Below are 6,815 nucleotides of genomic sequence, written 5' to 3'. Positions count from 1 at the left end.
TTCTTTTTAAATTTACTTTTTAATTTATAGACTACTAATGATAAATTATATTGGTTTTAGATCTTTATTTCACTTTCATTTCTTTTTCTCTTTTTTAAAATAAATTTTTATTATTTATTTATTTTTGGCTGCATTGGGTCTTCACTGCTGCACGTGTGCTTTTCTCTAGTTGCGGTGAGCGGGGGCTACTCTTCGTTGCGGTGCGCGGGCTTCTCACTGCAGTGGCTTCTCTAGTTCTGGAGCATGGACTCTAGGTGCAAGGGGTTCAGTAGTTGTAGTGCATGGGCTTGGTTTCTCTGCGGCATGTGGGATCTTTCCGGACCAGGGCCTGAACCCGTGTACCCTGCGTTGGCAGGAGGATTCTTAACCACTGCGCCACCAGGGAAGTCCTTCATTCTCATTTCTGATAAATATTTTTGCTACATATAGGATGCTGGCTTGGCCATTTTTGCCTTTGAGAACTTTCAAAATTTGTCAACTGTATTCTGGTCTCCATGGTTTCTGATGAAAAATCTGCACTCATTCAGATTGTTGTTCCCTTATTTGTAACATGTCGTTTTTCTCTAGTGGCTTTCAAGGTTTTTTTCTTTATCTTTGGTTTTCAGCAGTTTGACTATGATGTATTTTGGCATGATTTCCTTTGAGTTTATTTTGCCTGAGTTTTGCTGAGTTTCTTGAATCTGTAAATTTATGGTTTTTTAACCAAATTTGGGAATTAAAAAACATTATTTATTAAAAAAATTTTTTACATCTTTCTGGGTCTCCAATGACATGAATACTGGACCTTTTGATGTTGTCCTAAAGGACTCCAAGACTTATTTTTTTTCCAATCTTTTTTCTCTCTATCACTGGATAATTTCTATTGATCTATCTTCAAATTAACTGACTCTTTGTCATCTCTATTCTGTTATTGTGCCCTCTACTGATTAAAAAATATTGGTTCTAGTACTTCGTCTTTCACTCGGTTCTGTTTTATTGGTTCTATTTCTTTGCTGAGAACTTAAACTTTCTGTTTGTTTCAAGAGTGTTCATCCTTCCTTCATGGAGTATGGTTGTCATACATGCTTTAAAGTCTTTGTCTAATACTTCCAACATCTGGGTCATCTTGTGGTTGGTATGTGTTGATTGTCATTTCCCTCGAGAGTTGTTAGAGTTTGTCTGATTCTTTGTATGTTGAATAATTTTGGATTGTATCCTGAGGATTTTGAATAATATGTCATGAGACTCTGGGTGCTGTTAAAAGCCTCTGGTAAATGTTGATTTTTTTGTTTCAGCAGGCAACCAACCTGATTAAGTTTAGACCATAAGTCTCCACCCATCTCCTGTGGGCTGCAGGTTCAATGCAGCTTAGTTTTCAAAGCCTCTGCAGTCCTGTTCAGATGTATTCTGCATGTGCACCACACAGGGTCCAGTCTGGGACCTAGATAGTGGTCATCCTCTGGTTACGTTCTCAAAGCCTTCTCTACACTGCTTTGTGTCAGTTTGCACACATACACAGCTCAGAGGTGAGCCTGGGACTTCATATACAGATTGAGCTCCGGGATCTCTTTCTCCAGTGTTCTCCATATGTTCCAGCTCCCAGGGTCCCTCTCCTGGTTCTCTGGCTGGAAAGCTGGGGTTTTTAACTTCCTTGTGTTCTCACCCACTCCCCAGGACTGGGTCCACCGTGAGGGCAAAGCAGCTAGGAAAAAAAGACGAAATAACAGGCATCCTTCCCCCTCACTCTTTGGACCACAGGGCCCCCTTTCCAAGTTCCACTAGTCAGAGGAAATACTTCCCTCAGAATTTTAAGTGCTCAAATGACTGCCATGCCCACTGATGCTAAAAGATTATAGCTTCACAACTGGGGCTTGTTCAGGGCAGGGCTGGAAGAGGAAAAGGAGAAAAAAAAATAGAACAAAATGGGGATTTCCCCCCCACAATCTGTACTGCAGGGCCCGCCTTGCTGATTCTCTGCCCAGAAAGAGAGGATTTCTCTTGGAACTTATTCTGTTCACATCTGTTGCACGGTTCCAAGATTTGGCTGCCTTAGTGTCTAAGCCAGAAAATACAGGGGCGGGGGGACCCCAGAACATTCACTACCATGTCTGCATTTCTTCAAATTTGGATTTCTCTCTCCACTTTGCTTATTATTATTTATTTTTAGAGTGTTCTGATAGCTATTTCATCTATTCTATTGGAGTTTTTAGTTATAATCAGTGGGAAAGATAGACTGGGTGTAACTCCCCTCCAGAATTGAAGCCTGTAAAGTTATTTTTCATGACTGCATCATATCTCATCGAGCGCATATGTCATGATTCCTTGATATTTTCTCCTATTGGATTTTAGGTCATTTCTATTTGTTTTCATGATTATAAATAAGCTGTCATGAATATCTTTTTCTGTATTAAGAATTACTGTCCTTGAAGCGTCAGCTCCTGCCCAAGAGTTTTCAGCCCGCAGGCCTGCCCTACAGAGTTCAGATTTTTCAGCCCGCAAGATACATTTTACTTATTAGGAGATTATTGCCCAATAAATGAAAGGTATATACGTGTTCCGAAAAATCTACTACGTGCAAAAATAAAGTTTAGAGAAGTGGGGAAAAAAGAATTATTGTCTTACAATAGATATTTAAGATGGAATTACTGAGTCAAATAATATGAACATTTTTAGACCCTTGTGCTTGCTTCTGTCTGGAATGCTCTGCCCTATATTCCTGCAACTGGGTTCTACTTGTCATTCAATTCTCAGTTTAAATGTCACCTCCTCAGGGAGGCCGCTAATTCCTCCTCCACTTGCTGCATACGTTTTCTTTTCTCATTGTCCTTTTTTAAAATTGAAGTATAGTTGATTTACAGTGTTTCAGGTGTACAGCAAAGTGATTAAGTTTTATATATATATATATATATATATATATATATATTCTTTCTCAGATCCTTTTCCATTATAGGTTATTACAAGATTTTGAATATAGTTCCCTGTGCTATACAGTAGGTCCTTGTTATTTACCTATTTTTTTAATATTTAAAAATATTAGTTGCAGCATGCGGACTCTTAGTTGTGGCATGCACGTGGGATCTAGTTCCCCAACCGTAGATCAAGCCCGGGCCCCCTATATCGGGAGTGCGGAGTCTTACCCACTGGACCACCAGGGAAGTCCCTGTTTATCTATTTTATATGCAGTCGTGTGTATCAGTTAATCCCAAACTCATAATTTATTGCCCCCCCCCCCCGTTACATACTCTTGATAACATGGCCCTGTTTTAGTCTCTCCCTGGCTCAGATCTCTATGTGAAGTTGTCATGTTTGTTGATTGTTCGGTATGTGTTCCTATTATAACGTCATCCCTTCCAGTGCAGGGATCTGTCTCTCTCACTCACGACTGTATTCCCCAGCACACAGCGTTGTGCCTGGCATGTAGTAGATTCTCAACAAACACTTGTTGAACATATGATATAGCACAGTGTTTAAGCATGTGTGTTCTTAGCCTGGGTTTGGATCCTCGCTCAGACCTCAAAGGTTATTGGGTGTAAATGACAGCATATGAGAAGCTCAGTGTCTGGGGTCTGGTGAGCATTCAGTGAATATTAGTGTTTACTGGGCTGCTTCAAATTGCTCCTTCTGTAAAATGGGGCAAGTAATTCTTCGTCCCTCTTCAATGTACAAAAAGAGGGTATCAGTGAGAGCACGTTCAGTTGTCAGGAAGGAAGGCGCCATTCAAATTGGAGGCATGATGTCTGTTACTATGGGTACACAAGCAAAAATATTTCAAAGGGATTGTGAAGCCCATTACAGCCCTCTGCCAAAGGTGGCAGTTAAAATGAAGGTTCTGTCCGTGGTCTCTCCAACTCCCTGATGTCTTTGCAATGGTTCATTTTGAAGGAAAGTGTTGGGAAAATGTCCAGGCCAGGTGTAAGAAATGACTGTGTAATGTAATTATTTTGAATGACGTTAAAAATGTTAGTCGCTGTAACTTTCCTTTCTGTGGCTGAGCACATCAAAGTGGATCCTTAATTAGAAATGGAGTGAAGGATCTTTTCCACGGGCTTCTCTAGGGAGATGTTCCAAGGAGATGCACGAACATTCTGAATATTTTGGCATCTGGAGATTGTGTAGATCTATTTCCACCTCCCACTCCCTCCAGCTCTGCCTCAAGCTCTTTCTGAATGTCTGTGCCTCCACCCAACCTCACTCAGTTTCCAGAAAGCCAGGCTCAGCCTCTCCTTCCCCCGCCTCTCCTTGCTTCCCTCCTGCCCCCTATCTTTCCATCTGAATTATGGAAGGGACCCTTGCCGTAACTTAGCCAGATCAAACCAACAAACATTAATTTGATGCCTACTGTATGCCAGGCTCTGAGCTGAGGGAGGAGTGAGCCCCAAGGTCCCTTTCCTTGAGGAGCTTCTGGGTTAATGAGATCAGACACACACACACACACACACACACACACACACACACACACACGGGAGGTTTAACAGTCAGAGAAAACTTAAGGCGGTTTGTGATAAAAGGCCAAAGTCAGTGCATGGAAACTCCCGTGGGACTGTGGGATGATAACATGGCCCTGTTTTAGTCTCTCCCTGGCTCAGATCTCTATATGAAGTTGTCATGTTCATTGATTGTTCGGTATGTGTTCCTATTATAACGTCATCCCTTCCAGTGCAGGGATCTGTCTGTCACTCCTGGCTGGCGTGTGTGCGTATGCATGCGTGTGTGTGTATGCATGCATGTGTGTGTGTGTGTGTGTGTGTGTGTGTGTGTGTGTGTTGGGAGGGGGATGCATTAACTGCCTGTCTTGAAGGCTTGGCTGTCTCAACCTAGACCTGGATATGGGATCCCAAGGGAACCCAGAGTCTTAGCTGGCTCACAGCTCGTCAGGACCCCTGCCCTCACCCCAGGCTCCTTCTCCTCTCCCGCCACCCCCATCACACAAATAACACCACTTTGCCCCTTCCCCCCGGGATGCAATTCCAGGCTCCACAGTGGCCAATATAATGCTCCCAGGGCTGGAAGTGAGTGGTGGCTGAGATGATCTCCCCTCTCGCAGTAATTTAATTTCCTCCCAAGGCATAAAGTGTCCCGTCAAACTCCAAGCCTGAGAACAGAGCAAGCCTTATGCCAAGTGCCCTGGAACCCGCAAGCTTCCGGAGCTGATGCTCGTTTCCCAGAGGGCACGAATAGAGGCTCTGGTCCAGGTGCTAGAGAGGACCCTGGTTTCAGGGGCAGAAACCTGCTCAAACCCAGGAGGGGGCTTTTCTGGGAGATTCTTGAAGTCTTCAGTGGAACTCCAGTGCTGGGGATGCACACCAGCTTCCGGAGCAACCAGAACCAGAGCTCGAACATCTGGAGAACACTTTCTCCATCTCCTGTTGTCTTCTCTCAGCTTAGCTTTCAAAATCATACTCACTGAATGTCTACTACGGATGGACTCTGAGGATATAGTGACGGTGAATCAGACACAGTCCCTGTCCTCAGGGAGCTACAGACCAGCAAGGAAAGTTGACATTATACAAGGCGACAAGCTGATAAAAACCTACCAGTTGTGTTAAGTGCCAGGGAGGAAACAAGCAGGTGGCCGTGATGGAGTGCAGTAGGTGGGGCTTATTTTGGATAAAGGGGTGGGAGGAGGTCTCCCTGGGGGGATCACACGCAGAGCAAGAGAGAGAAGGAAGCAGCAGGAGTATGAAGGGCAGGGCAGAGAGCGTTCAGGCGGAGGAATGGTGTGTGCAAAGGCCCTCCGCATATTGGAGAAAATGAAAGAAGTTGGTCGGGGGAGGGATGGGGAACGGCCAGAGCAGCTGTTGCGGCGGGGCAGGACCAGACCGGGTCCAAGCGCAAACGCCTGAGAAAGGAGTTCGCACTTCATTCTTTTTTTTTTTTTTTTTTTTTTGCGGTACGCGGGCCTCTCACTGCTGTGGCCTCTCCCGCTGCGGAGCACAGACTCCGGACGCGCAGGCTCAGCGGCCGTGGCTCACGCACCCAGCCGCTCCGCGGCATATGGGATCCTCCCAGACCAGGGCTCGAACCCGTGTTCCCTGCATGGGCAGGTGGATTCTTAACCACTGTGCCACCAGGGAAGCCCTCGACCTTCAGTTTGACCGTAACCACTTTCCTTGCTTCTCAGCCCACAGGGCAACTTAGAGCCCCTCCCAGGTTACATGCTCCATCCACAGGTCCAGCCACCAGCCAACACTGACTGCCTGAACTCCAAACCCCCAAGGGAGAGAATGTGCAGTGGTCGCCACATCCATCAGGTGTGGCCAAGGGCCAGCGCGTGGCATAGTGCACGGGCTGAGGGCAGCTCCCAGCTTCCAGAGCAAGGAGGATGCTGCCTCCTGGGCTGGACTGACACTTGGAAGGATGCCCACTGCATCCAGTTAAACAGCCATGCCATCTTCCGGAGCTTTCTCTCTGCGGACCTGGAGCTGATGGTCACCATGGAAACAGAAGCTTTGTGTTCACCACTTCCTCTTCTCTTTTCTCCTCCCCCTCCTCCCATTTTTCTTTCCTTCCTGTCCTTACACGTACTGCCTCTCTTGTATTCTTTTTTTTTTTTTTGCGGTACGCGGGCGTCTCACTGCTGTGGCCTCTCCCGTTGCGGAGCACAGACTCCGGACGCGCAGGCTCAGCGGCCATGGCGCACGGGCCCAGCCGCTCCGTGGCATGTGGGATCCTCCCGGACCGGGGCACGAACCCGCGTCCCCTGCATCGGCAGGCGGACCCTCAACCACTGCGTCACCAGGGAAGCCCTCCTCTCTCTATTTTTCTTTCCCACTTTCTATGTCACTTGCCCTAATTCCCTTGTCTGTTTTTCCTTTCTGTTTTGGGTAGCTTTGTGA

Source organism: Monodon monoceros, unplaced genomic scaffold (assembly GCF_005190385.1).
Source record: "Monodon monoceros isolate NGI ecotype Baffin Bay Population unplaced genomic scaffold, NGI_Narwhal_1 Super_Scaffold_4, whole genome shotgun sequence".
Taxonomy (NCBI): domain Eukaryota; kingdom Metazoa; phylum Chordata; class Mammalia; order Artiodactyla; family Monodontidae; genus Monodon; species Monodon monoceros.
The sequence above is the reverse complement of the archived record's forward strand: the minus strand, read 5'-3'. Positions refer to the sequence as shown.